The sequence below is a fragment of the Pongo abelii genome, chromosome 17 (assembly GCF_028885655.2).
Source record: "Pongo abelii isolate AG06213 chromosome 17, NHGRI_mPonAbe1-v2.0_pri, whole genome shotgun sequence".
NCBI lineage: Eukaryota > Metazoa > Chordata > Mammalia > Primates > Hominidae > Pongo > Pongo abelii.
The window spans coordinates 30976057-30989853 of record NC_072002.2 but is presented as its reverse complement, the minus strand read 5'-3'; the positions used below and the strand labels follow the sequence as shown (position 1 = coordinate 30989853).

Here is a 13797-nt window from a genome sequence, read left to right as displayed (position 1 = left end):
CAACTTTCCTTTCATTGATATTTTGTATTGTTTCAATTTCATTTATTTCTGCTTCGATCTTTATTATTTCTTTTCTTATACTAATCTTGGGTTTGGTTTGCTCTCGCTTTTCTAGTTTTTTAAGATGCATCATTAGGTTATGTGTAGTTTTTTCTACTTTTTAATGTAGGCATTTATAGCTATAAACTTTCCTTTCAGTGCTGCTTTCGCTGTATCACATAGGCTTTCATATGTTGTGTTTCCATTATCATTTGTTTCACGACATATTTAAATTTTCTTCTCAATTTCTTCATGACCCACTGGTCATTCAGGGGCATATATTTGAATTTACATGTCTTTGCATAGTTTCCAAAGTTCCTCTTGTTATTGATTTCTAGTTTTACGCAATTGTGGTCAGAGGATACTTGATATAATTTCAATTTTCTTGATGTTTTAAGACTTGCTTTGCGGCTTAACAAATGGTCTATCCTTGATAATGACCCATGTGCCGAGGAGGAGAATGTTTATTCTGCCAGCCATCGGATGAAATGTTCTATAAATATCTATTACGTCCAATTAGTTTACACAACAGATTAAGTCCAATGTTTCTTTGTAGATTTTCTGTCTGAATGATCTGTCCAGTGCTGAAAGTGGGGTGCTGAAATCTCCAGTTATTATTTTATTGGATTCCATCTCTCTCTTTAATAATATTTACTTTATACATGGGTGCTCCAGTGTTGGGTGTATGTGTATTTATTATCATTACATCCTCTTGCTGAACTGAACCCTTTATGATTAAATAATAACCTTCTTTATTTTTTTTTATAGCTTTTTGTCTTGAAAGCTATTTTAATATAACTATAGCTCCTCCTGTACTTTTTTAGATTCCATTTGCATGGAATATCTTTTTCCATCCCTTTATTTTAGTCTATGTGTGTCTTTATAGGTGAAATATTTTCTTAGTAGGCAATAGATAATGGGTCTTGTCTTTTATCCATTCAGCCACTCTGTCTTTTGACTGGCAAGTTAAATCCATTTACTTTCAATGTTATTATTGATAAGTAAGGACTTACTCTTGCCATTTTGTTACCTGTGTTCTGGGTGTTTTGTGATCATTTCTTGCTTCTTTCCTTTTTTCCTGTCTTCCTTTCAGTGAAGGTGAATTTCTCTGGTGTTATTTTTTATTTTTTAATTTCTTGCTTTTTATTTTGTGTATTCGTTGTATGCATTTTGTTTTGAGGTTACCATGAGGCTTGCAAATATCTTGTAACCCATTATTTTAAACTGATGACAACTTAACACTGATTGCATAAACAAAGAATCAAACTAACAAATAAGCAAAGAGAAAATGAATAAAAACTCTATACTTTAACTTTGTCCCCCCACTTTTAAACTTTCTTGTTTCTATTTATATCTTATTCTACTGTCTATATCTTGAAAAGTTGTTGTAGTGGTTATTTTTTGATTGGTTCATCTCTTAGTCTTTCTAGTCAAGATATGAATAGTTTACACACCACAATTCCAGTGTTGTAATATTCTGTGTTTTTCTGTGTACTTACTTTTACTGGTGAGTTTGCACCTTCAGGTGATTTATTGTTGCTCATTAAAGTCCTTTTCTTTTGGATTAAAGTACTCCCTTTAGCATTTCTTGTAAGACAGGTCTGGTGATAAAATCCTTTATCTTCTGTTGTTCTGGAAAAGTATTTCTCCTTCATATTTGAAGAATATTTTTGCTGGATATATTATTCTAGAATAAAAGTATTTTTCCTTCAGCACTTTAAATATGTCATGTCACTCTCTCCTGGCCTATAAGGTTTCCATTGAGAAGTCTGCTGCCAGATATATTGGAGATCCATTGCATGTTATTTGTTTTTTTCTCTTGGGGATTTTAGGATCCTTTCATTATCCTTGACCTTTGGAAGTTTGACTACTAAAGGTCTTGAGGTAGTCTTCTTTGGATTAAATCTGCTTGGTGTTCTATATGCTTCTTGTACTCGAATATTTATACCTTTCTCTGTGTTTGGGAAGTTCTCTGTTATTATCCCTTTGAATAAACTTTCGACCTTGATTTCTATATCTGTCTTCTCTTTAAGGCTGATAACTCTTAGATTTTCTTTTTTGAGGCTATTTTCTAGATCTTGTAGGTATACTTCATTCTTTTTTATTCAGTTTTTCCCAAGATTTCAAATGAATAATTTATTAGATGAAAATAAGGTTACAGAAACTAAGTAGGCACACCACAGATGGCTAATAAGGACATGTAGAAGTTCTGAAAATGATCTGAGATAACCTTTGAAAACGAATATGTTTATAGCCCAAACCCACTACTTTAGAAAACCCTGGAAAACAGAAGAATACACAAGCATGCATTCCACTTTTACATGACATCATTCCATGTCATGCAGCCTCTGGAAAACTCCACTAGGTGCTTATTAAGTATGAATTTTTTGGCAAATGAAGTCTTAAAGTCTTAATATTACAAAAATAGTTTTGACCTTCTGGACTCCCTGAAAAATCTTGGAGATCTCCATGAAACCATACTTTGAGTACTGGTATCACCACACTTTTGGGTGTTTAAACATCACCTGCATTCATTTTTTCTTTTGTCCTTTCTGACTGTCTATTTTCAAATAGCCTGTCTTCAGTCTCACTAATTCTTTCTTCTGCTTGATCAATTCTGCTGGTAAGAGACTCTGATGCATTCTTCAGTATGTCAATTGCACTTTTCAATTCCAGAATTTCTGTTCGATTCTCTTTAATGGTTTCAGTCTCTTTGTTAAATGTATCTGATGGTATTCTAAATTCCTTCTCTGTTTTATCTTGAAATTTGTTGAGTTTCCTCAAAACAGCTATTTTGAATTCTCTGTTTGAAAGGTCACATATCTCTGTATCTCTAGGATTGGTCCCTGGTGACTTATTTAGTTCATCCAGTGCTGTCATGTATTCCTGGATGGTCTTGATGTTTGTGGTTGTTCCTTGGTGTCTGAGCATTGAAGAATTAAGTACTTATTGTAGTCTTCACAGTCCTTTTTAAAAACAATTCTTGTCAAGTTGCATCTTTTTATTGCATCGTCAAATGTTGTCCTTGGACATTCTTACCATTTAAACAAATACTCAAAAATTGTAAATCAAAATAAACTCTATTATACTATTGTAATCTGTTTTCTAAGGAAATTATTCTACCATCCAAAAATAACATTTATGTTTCTTTCAGAGAGTAGTTAAAATGTTATTTTATTAAAAATGCCAATATTAGCAATAATGGCCCATGAAGAAATAACTCTTCTATTGTGAAGGTCTGGGTAGTCCAATTAACAACATTACCACCCAACACAATATATCTACATATCTATATCTGTCTATATCTCATAAGGCTTGAGACAGCCTCATCAGTAAGATTCTCATCTTGACAGTGATAGGTCTCTGAGACATGAAAAATAAACACAGTATTCCACAAATAGATTTTAGTATCTTACAGATGTCTGAAAAAATCAAGTTATCAAATAGCAATAGAAGTTTTTAGCTTCTAAATTATTTCTGACATAAAAAGTATAGAATGGCGAAATAGTAAGATTTATCTCAGAACACATTAACTTGAGAAGATTTATAGAATATTAATATAGAAAAATAGCCAACAGGATTAAAAGGCTTGTTTGTACCTGTCCTTTGGAAGGCTCTCCAGGTATTGGTATTCAAAAGTATTTGAGTATTATGATCTAAGTTTTTCTGTCACTATAGGCATATCTGTATTAGGCGGCACCCCAAGCCCAGCAATGCTGTGAGGTGCAAGAGCAGAATCACAGAGGTACTGCCTTGGTGGTCTCGGAGAAGATCAGGAAAAATTTTCTAGATTGCCATGCAAAGACCCTTGTTCTCCTCTCTTACTTTCTCCCAAACAAACAGAGTCTTTCTCTGTGCTGAGCTGCCTGGAGCTGGGAGAGAGGTGACACAAGCTCACCGTGGCCACCACCACTGGGACTGTGCTGGGTCAGACCTGAAGCCAGCATGGTACTGGGTCTCGCCCAAGGCCCGCACTAACCACTGCCTGGCTACCACGTATATTTGCTCAAGGCCCTAGGGCTCTACATTCAGCAGGTAGCAAAGCCAGCTAGGCTTGTATCCTACCCTTCAGGATGGCAAGTTCCCCTTTGTCCCGGGGAGGTCTAGGGACACAATCCAGGAGCCAGGGCCTGGAGTCAGATACTTTAGAAATCAACCTGATGCCCTATTGTACTGCAGCTGAGCTGGTACTCACAACTCAAAGTCTTTCTTTCCCACTGTTCCCTCCCTTTTCCACAAGCAGAAGAACCTCTCTCCACGGCCACCACTGCCCAAGGCCCGTGATGAGTACTGCCAGGGTACTGCTGGTGGTCACTCAAGGTCCAAGGGCTCTTGAGTTAGCTTGTGGTGAGTGCTGCCAGGCCTGGGACTCACTCTTCAGGGCAGCAGGTTCCCCTCTAGTCCAGGGAAGGTCCAGAAATGCCAGTCAAGAGATAAGTCCTGGTATTGGGCACCCCAAGCCTGCTTGGTGCTCTACTCCACTGTGGGCGAGCTGGTACCTATGGTGCAAGACAAAGTCCACTTTACTTTCCCCTCTCATTTTCGCAAGCAGAAATAGTCTCTACCCCTAGTCACCAAAACTGGGGATGTCCTGGGTCACATGTGCATCCAGCATGGCTCTGAGTCACAACCAAGGCCCATGGGCAAGTGCTGCCTGGCTGCCACGGTTGAATATTCAGGGCTCAAAGGCTCTTTACTCATCAAGTGATGAATCCTGCCAGGACTGGGTCCTTCCCTTCAAGGCAGTGGGTTCCTTTCTGGCCCAAGTTTTCTCTAGACATGTCATGCAGTAGCTAGATCCTCAGGACTCTATCTGGTGTCCTAGCCTACTGTGGCTATGCTGGTATCTAAGATGCAAGACAAAGTCCTCTTTACTCTTCCCTCTCCTCTCCTCAAGCAGAGGGAAAAAGTCTCTCTCAGGGTGCGAGTTGTGTTGCCTGGTGCTGGGGGAGGGGTAGCATAAGCACTTTCTTAGCTGTACCAGCTGGTGTCTGACTAGATCGTGAGCACCCCAAGCCCACTGGCTCCAAGTCCAGCACAGCACCAGGACTTGCCCCGGAACTGCAGTCCTTGTAGCCTAGACCAGCATTTAAGTTTATTTAGAACCCCAGAGCACTTTAGCCCACAGTGGTGAGGCTTGCCAGAATTAGAGTTCTGACTGCTGGGACAGACAATTCCCCTCTGGCTAGGACTAGTCTAAGTGCTGCCTTCATGAGTGCTGGCTAAGTTCTGTCCCACATTGCTTTCCACTGTGATACGGCAGCACTGAGTTCCTATGCAAAGTCCCACAGTCACTGTGTTCTCCCTCCCCGAGGCACACAGATTTCCTCTCTGAGCCACAGGGCACCTGCTGGGAGACAGGGAAGGGGTGCTGTAGGCAATTCAAGACTGTTTTTCAGTGCCTCTTTTAGTGATATGAAGTTAACACCAGGTACTGTGATCACTCACCTGATTTTTAGTTCTTATAAAAGTGATTTCTTGTGCAGATAGTTGCTTAATGTGGTGATCCTGCAGAGAGGATGACAGTGGAGGCATCTATCCAGCTCTCTTGCTCCACCTACCTTACTATGCAATTTTGCTAATGTCTATTTTTTAACATGGTATCATTGTTTCTCTAAACGTAGCCTTTAAATAAATAAGACAGGTAAAAATTTTAGGTGAAAATATCTAGCACATGATAAGAATACGCAAAAAGAAAATAAATCCAGTCAGTATGCGTTTTCTTCCTTTCTTATAATTCTTGTCAAGTTGCACCTTTTTACTGCATAGTCAAACGTTGTCCTTGAACATCCTTACAGTATGAACAAATACTCAAATATGTGATTTGTAATAAACTCTATTATACTCTTATTTTACAAAGAAAGTATTTCATCATCTAAAAATAACATTTATGTTTCTTTCAGAGAGTACTTAATCGGTCATTTTATTAAAAATGCCAATATCGGTAATAATTGCCTATAACTTTTCTATTGTGAAGGTCTTGGTTGCCCAATTAACAATATCGCCACCCCCACAATATGTCTATATATTTAAATATCTATACATATATCTCATAAGCTTTGAGACAGCCTCATCAGTATGATTATCATCCTGATAGTGATAGGACTCTGAGACATGACAATAAACACAGTATTCTACAATCAGATTTTGTATCTTACAGATGTCTGAAAAAATCAAGGTATTAAATAGCAATAGCAGTTTTTAGTTTCTAAATTATTTCTGACATAAAAAGTATAGAATAGTGAAATAGTAAGATTTATCTCAGAACACATTAACTTGAGAGGATTTATAGAATATTAAAATAGAAAAATAGCCAACAGGATTAAATCCTGTGCTAAGATTGATGAAATATTCCAGCAAAACTTTATTGATCTACTCCTGTTAAGTATGCAGCTTTGAATTTCTGCTGACAAGTACTGGGGTTAACCAATATAAAAATGACAACTGAAACTCAAAAACACATAAAAAAGAACAGAAAAGTATTCAATATCTGCATGAATCTCTTAGTAAATGAAACTTCTATTGACCAAAAATTTGATTTCTTTTGCCTCTGGGTATAAAGCTGCATCTGGCAAATTGGCTATGAAAATAATTTTTTGGAGAATGAGAAGAAAAAAATGAATAATTTTAGTCATTCTGAAATCAGTTAAAAATTGAGACCATATGAACATTTATTCAGGTTAAACTTTTGCCTTGAAGAATCTTTATTTTAGTTTCTCCCCAAGCCGTGGCTAGATTACAAGGCAGAAAACAAAATGTAATTTGCAAACTTCATGCTTGACACTGAGGAATCACTCTTGATGAAAAAGGCCTGACTTGATACATGTAACCATCAGCAATGTATAGAACCAGAGCTATCCCGTGTAGATAAAAAAAATGCTTAATTTTTCCACTAGCCTTTCAGTCTCAGATGACTAAACTATGGATACATTTTCTAAAGTGTGTTCATCTTTTAAAGTCCTAAATAAAAGTTTCTTACTCTTGTAGAATTATATTGGAAAAGAAGAGTATACAGTAATCTCCATTAACCTCCAAAACCGTGGTGGGATTCTGGTCAGCTTCTAGCTATTCTGGTTCAGCTCCTACCAGATGCTGGATTTATTTTATACACTACCTCTGGTCTTTAAAGTGACCTTTCAGATAATAACACTGCCCCCATTTTACAGATGAAGATACTAAAGTACATAGAGTGGTTCAGTCCATTCTCCACGTTCACACAGTTAATAAATAAAAGAGCTAAGTTTTGAATTCAAGTCTTTCTGAATCCCAAATCCTGCCTTTTCAACTCTACTTTCAAAGATGTGCCCTTAGTTGACTGACTGATTCACTCATAATTTTGTGTCGGATTTCAGGTAGGATTTCATATGATCTGTACCTTGAAATTGCAAGATAAGGCACTAGAATGAATTCCAGGGGTTATTTATCCTAAACCCTTCTTTTTATAATGGAGGTAACTGAAGCCTAGGGACTAGCCAAGAACATACATCAAGGTAATAACAAAGTTGGGGCTAGGACATTTACGTTTTAATTAATATTTAAGCTTTACTATTAGGCAAGCCACAACATAAAATGAAAATTTTAATTTTCTCTTACAAAAGTGAATTATGAGATACATTAAAAAAATAAATTTTCAAGCATTCATATTATCATCTGTTGTTGTTATTTATGCTAATATATGATTACAGGCTTTTTCATGAGTGCATTCTGAGGTTGACTCCCCTACAGAATACTTAACAAAAAAATAAGTGGAGACTGGGTTTAAAAACATACAAAATAAATTTCACACTGAGCTCTAAAAGTAGGCATTGAGCCCAATTTCTGGAATAAATCAAAGAGTAGGCAGAAAACAGACAGAAGGAACAGTTATTTTAGCAAGAAAAGTAGGAAAAATTTACCAAGCCAATCATGGGATGATGCATGCAGATAAAAGATGTAGAGAGAAAATGTGCAACACTGACACATGAACACATTTGAATGCAAGAAAGCAAAAAAACCAGAAAGCATAATTGTCCTAAATGTGAATAAACATTCAAATTATGCTGCAGCTGCAAAATTTAAACTCAAGGAAAAGACATTTGCAAAGGAATTTATTAAATAGATGTGATTTGCTGGTTTCACACAACCAGCGGCTCTTTCACAAAGTAAAATGTACAATTTATCTTGATATAAATGACATTTTCCCGGTTGTACTAAATCAAGTAGCAAACATTTTTTCATGAGAGACTCTGTTTACTAAAGAGCACAATACTATTGATACCCAGATGCTTGGGCTTTAACTATGTAGTGTTATTTCATCTAATAAAAGGTCTTATATATTGAGTATGGGCTTATATAATAAGGTTTCTGTGTGAAGGAAAACCACCTTTCTCTATGGCACAAGCCAGAGTAAGAAGTTAAGTTTCATGCTGAAACCAGTTCTTGGTTGCTAAACCTGTTCATCCATTCTTCCTTCCATCCATCCATCCATCCATCCATCCTCCATCCATCCATCCATCCATCCATCCATCCATCCATCCATCCATCCTTTATCCATCCAACAGATATTTATGGGTTTCCAAAGTCTATGACACAGTAAAGGATATAAAAATACATCAAAAATCTTACTGTTGGGAATTTTATGATATTAAGATGGTATTTGACCAGAAGACTCAGAGCTTGTTATTAAACTAACACACCTACCCACAATGGTTATTAAACTAACACACCTACCCACAATGGTGATGTTGGCAAGGAAGACCTTTCATTGTGATCAGTCTTTGACTCAAACTGTAATGCAGAAATTGTAGTGCCAGCCTGGATCATTTAGTTTACAGAGTGGTTCTTCAAGTTAAGGTCTCATGGAACAGATCAGCATCATCTAGGAACGTGTTAGAAATGTACATTCTTGGGCCTCACTCTAGAACAAGGGTGTCCAAGGGAGAGAATACAGTTATGTGTTCTTAGTTTCTGTTTCTGGTTGGGCATGTAAAGCCCCATCCTTGTCTCTCTTTTCCATTTATCACTAGAGACAGAAACTAAAAGCCATGGCTTCAGGCTGCTAAAAGCCTAAAACAAAACAAAACAGAGCAACAACAACAACAACAACAACAAAATAAAGCAGGCTAGATAAGCTTGCTCTAGACCAATCTGTGTTTGAAAACCACAAAGCCTTAAAATCACTTGGAAGGCTTGAAAAAAATCACAGCCCTTACATTTCTACACAATGGGCTAGGCCACTGGTAAGTGAGGTCAAAGAATAAAAATAATAAGTCTAACAACTTAGAGTGGCAGGCTTTAAATGTCTGCTTAAGAAATTTAGATAATGATGAATTGGTAAATCAGAGAACACTTTCTGAGCAAAAAGCAGACATGATCAGAGTTGTGATTCTGGAAGACTTTGGAGCCAAAGGAGACCAGGGAGCGGTGAACTAATGAGGGGCAATTACATTGTTCAGGTGAGAAGACACAGTAATTTTTCTTTGGTTATTCAGGAGGATGTCCAGCCTCAAATGAATTGGAGCCCTTCACTCAGTTTGCATGTCGTGGATCCTCTTCATCCCTAGTTTGATTCTGTCTGCTCTTTTTGGTATTTCTGCCTAGCATCTGCTACGACTTTCCTGGTTTCCCTGCACTACCATTCTCTGCTGCCCTTTCTCCTGTCCCCTCCACTTTCATTTCCTTCACGAGGAAATCTGCATGCAAATGCACATCACTTTAAATGTTGGTGTTGTCTGTTTTATTTTTAATAGCTGCTCCTTAGAGAGTTTATCAATTATATTCTTCCTCTGAGCATATGATCTTCTAGGTCACAACACAACCACAGGCTTTATCCAACTTTATTTTCAATCTGTTTAATGTCCTCATGTCAAAACAAAACAAAGAAGCTCTGATTCACCTTAATGTGCTAAATCTGTTTTGCCAGCTGACCATTCATCTAACATTATGCCCAGATAATATATATATAATTTCAGTCTTGCGTTTCACACAAACAGGGTTGTTTCCAAATACGAAAGACAAAAATTAAATTTTTGTGTATACACAGACACCGTCTTGTAAATGAAACAATATAAAGTGAGTAACAAATACAGCTATAATTAAATGTTGTTATATTAATTCTGACTATTCCAACATGTTGGTCATACTTTGAATCTCATATAATGTCTCAAATATACATGGGGACTCAGATGCATTTCTCACTTAGCTGACACTATGCCATTTACTGAAGATGGACAATTTATTCATGAAGAAGTTAGTGTTGAAACAGAACTCACTCGAATTCCATGATATTTAGGTATAATTATTTAACGTCTTTAAAACACAAAACTTTTTTTTTTCTTGGAGATACTTCATTTAGGAGAAAAATGCTGATTTCGAATAAAGTAAAAGGAGCTGCAACAGATGCGGCTGGCTCCCTGCATTATGTCCCGGGGTTCACTTTGGATGTCAGCCACAGCTGCAGGGGAGTCTCCTTGCCTTTGCAGGGATCCCTAACCCCCAGGTCACAGACCAGTACTAGTTCCTGTTAGGAACTGGGCTGCACAGCAGGAAGTGAGCAGTGGGCCAGCGTGCATTACGGCCTGAGCTCTGCCTCTTGTGAGATCAGTGGTGGCATTAAATTCTCATAGGAGCATGATCCCTATTGTGAACTGTCCATGTGAGGAATCTAGGTATGTGCTCCTTATGAGAATCTAATTCCTGATGACTTGAGGTGGAAGAGTTTTATCCTGAAACCATCTCCCCACCTCCCCACCCTGTCCATGGAAAAATTGTCTTCAATGAAACCGGTCCCTGGACTACTGCCTTACAGTGTAACACCTCAAGTGACAAGTAAGTGTCTTTTTGCTTTCTACCCATGCATGGCTGGCACAGCCCAGCATTGTGAGGGAATTCATGCTCCTTGGGGAAATCCAAAACCAAGGGGAAAAAGTCAGTCAGTAAACCTCCTGCTGCACATCTTTCTAACAGAAATTGGGGCATCTGTACCCCTCCTGGGAGGAACCAAGTTCCCATTGCCTGCAGTGGTGGACTTCCTAACCCACCCACAATTTGGCCTGTGCTTCTTCCCAGATTCACTCTTCCTTCTTCTAACTCTTGATCTTTGGATCAGCTCCCTAATAAATTGCCATACCCAAGTCACTGTCTCAAGCAAGTAACCCAAACAAAGACAATAGCTTATTATTCAACAATATGAATCTCCTTCTGATCTGACACCACTTCTCTAGTATATTTGATTTATATGTGGTAAGACCCTTCTTTTCTCCCTCCAAAAACTACATAATGAAAGGAGTGGAGATGATAGCAAGGACTCAAGTGTTTTCATTGCCTTTCTTTTCTTTTCTTTTCTTTTTTTTTGAGATGGAGTCTCTCTCTGTCACCCAGGCTGGAGCGCAGTGGTGCAATCTCGGCTCACTGCAACCTCCGCCTTCCAGGTTCAAGCGATTCTCCTGCTTCAGTCTCCCAAGTAGCTGGGATTACAGGCACCTGCCACCACACCCAGCTAATTTTTGTATTTTTAGTGGAGAGGGGGTTTCACCATATTGGCCAGGCTGGTCACCTGACCTCAGGTGATCCGCCCACCTTGGTCTCCCAAAGTGTTGGAATTACAGGCGTGAGCCACCGCGCCCTGCCTTTCATTGCCTTTCTTAGCACACTTACATCATGTTGAACATGTCTGTGTGGATAAATGCAAATTTGTTCAATATGCTAAGAAAACCTAACACTATACCATTTACTTCCATCATTTCATACCTAACCTACCTAATGTACAATATTCGGGTCCACAGATTTATAAAAATGGCATTTGCCCAAAATGCCATTCCAGATTAACAACAATGAAGATTAAATATATATAATACATCTGGCCTAGATTCTGTACAGGTAGCTAGGAAGTTAAAAAACACAGGCTTTAAATTCAACAGACTGTTAATATGTCTGGAAAGTGTATGCCAGGAATATTTTTGTTCAAATATACCATGCTATTAAAAATATTTCATATAGGATAGCTGAAGAGGAAGCTGTTATGTAAGAAACTACTTCCTATACAAGTAAGGGGGAAAGGGGGCAGTTTTACCTTTGATTATCAATTGTCCATTTTCCTTGCTTCTGAGGCAGGAAAAGATCCAAATTGCAGGCTTTTTTTTTAACCTGATGTCACTCTGAGTATCTGATGTTCAACTGCTCTGAAACACAACAATGCAATAATTAGATGTAATAACTAGCCTGAAACAAAAAGACGCTTAAAAATGATCTCATAAGAACTATTCTGACAGACATTATGTTCAATGCTGTTAAGAAGACAGTTTCATAGAAAATCTACATGGCCGTGTTCTTGCATGATGTCACACTTTGTATTTTTATGCTTTTCAGAAAATAAAATCAATCACACAGAAAAAAACAATGTTGCTGTAATAAATAGGCTTGATATTCTACAATATACATTTCCTATCATTTATTTTCTTTAAAAAGCAATAAAATGCAAACATCAATGATCCAATTCTGTAAGACATAGTATACATATGCGATTGTATTCACTTCCTGAGCATTATTTGTTTTATCAACAGTACAACTAAGCCACTGTGACTTTAAAAAGGGCTAAAATGTATCATTTTTTTTCCAGAGTGGTTCTTTTCACTCTGGAAAAAAACCACAGGAGGATGCCATTCATGGCATAATATTCCCAAGTGTGCTACTAGGGACTTGCTGGTGCCTAAGTCAAGCCACAATCCTTAATTAGGACAAATACCTAATGCATGTGGGGCTTAAAACCTAGATGATGGGTTGATGGGTGCAGCAAACCACCATGGCACATGTATACCTATGTAACAAACCCGCACGTTCTGTACATGTATCCCAGAACTTAAAGTAAAATAATATTAAAAAAATAGTTTCTTAGAAAAGTGACAAAATGGAACATATAACTGGACCCACACTTATGAAAGAGGTAACTATTCCAGATCATATCACATGCTATATAGCTCAGCTATGAGTTTCCTTTCTGAAAAGTGACATAGAAAAGGACTTGGGTCACACAGAAAAATGATCTGATGTTGAAAAGTATAAGTAGCTATAAAGGTCTGTTTCTATTTTTTTGTAAGCAATGTATTCTTTTGGATCTAGGTAGCATATTAAAATATTGTCAGAAGGGAATGAGAAAAATAATAAATCTAAGTAATATTCAGAATTGAGAATATAATTTGTATTTTTTAACCTCCTAATTATTTATAAGAATTATAGTGCTTAAATGAGTGTGGAATTCATTTTACAGAAGAGGAAGTAGATGTCAGACGAGGTGATATGGCTCGATCAATTTTATGCAGTGAATACACACAGAGGCAGAGGCAGAATTACGTCCCAGATGCTCTGTCTGGAAGTTCAGTCTCTTTAGAAACTCACATCTTGTTTCCAGAAAGAACACTGGACTTTCAAAAAGTTCAGGGCTAGTACAATTCTCTGCAGAATTTTTTAAAGCAATATTTTGAGACTGGCAAAGCTGACAGGTATGAAAGTGTTGTGGGTGGTAAAAGGCAAGAACAGCAGAAACACTACAGCCTCGGGCATGATAATAATGCACAGGAGGAATATTTGACTTTCACACATACCTCTTTATCCATGCCATAGAAGACAAAAATGAGACTCCATCATCAAAAGCTTTTAGTCATACTTTAAAGATTATGAGCCCTAATTTATATACTATTATCCTGCTAAGTATTTTCAATATTCCATTAAACCAGACAAGCTCTGAGTGGAATTTCTTCCCCACATATATGAGAACTAAGTAAC

General features: G+C 37.5%; 1 protein-coding gene across 4 annotated transcripts in view; it reads right to left on the bottom strand.

Moving 5' to 3' along the window:
* The window catches only part of DLGAP1 (DLG associated protein 1), a 972556-nt gene that overhangs the window by 653060 nt on the left and 305699 nt on the right, over positions 1 to 13797 (bottom strand). For 3 of the 4 annotated variants that reach the window (XM_054537679.2, XM_054537682.2, XM_054537681.2), the window contains exon 3: positions 12089 to 12197. The gene's annotated coding sequence lies outside the window, so the exon portion shown is untranslated. The remainder of the gene's footprint in view (positions 1 to 12088; positions 12198 to 13797) is intronic. The other variant, XM_054537683.2, reaches the window with a different exon arrangement.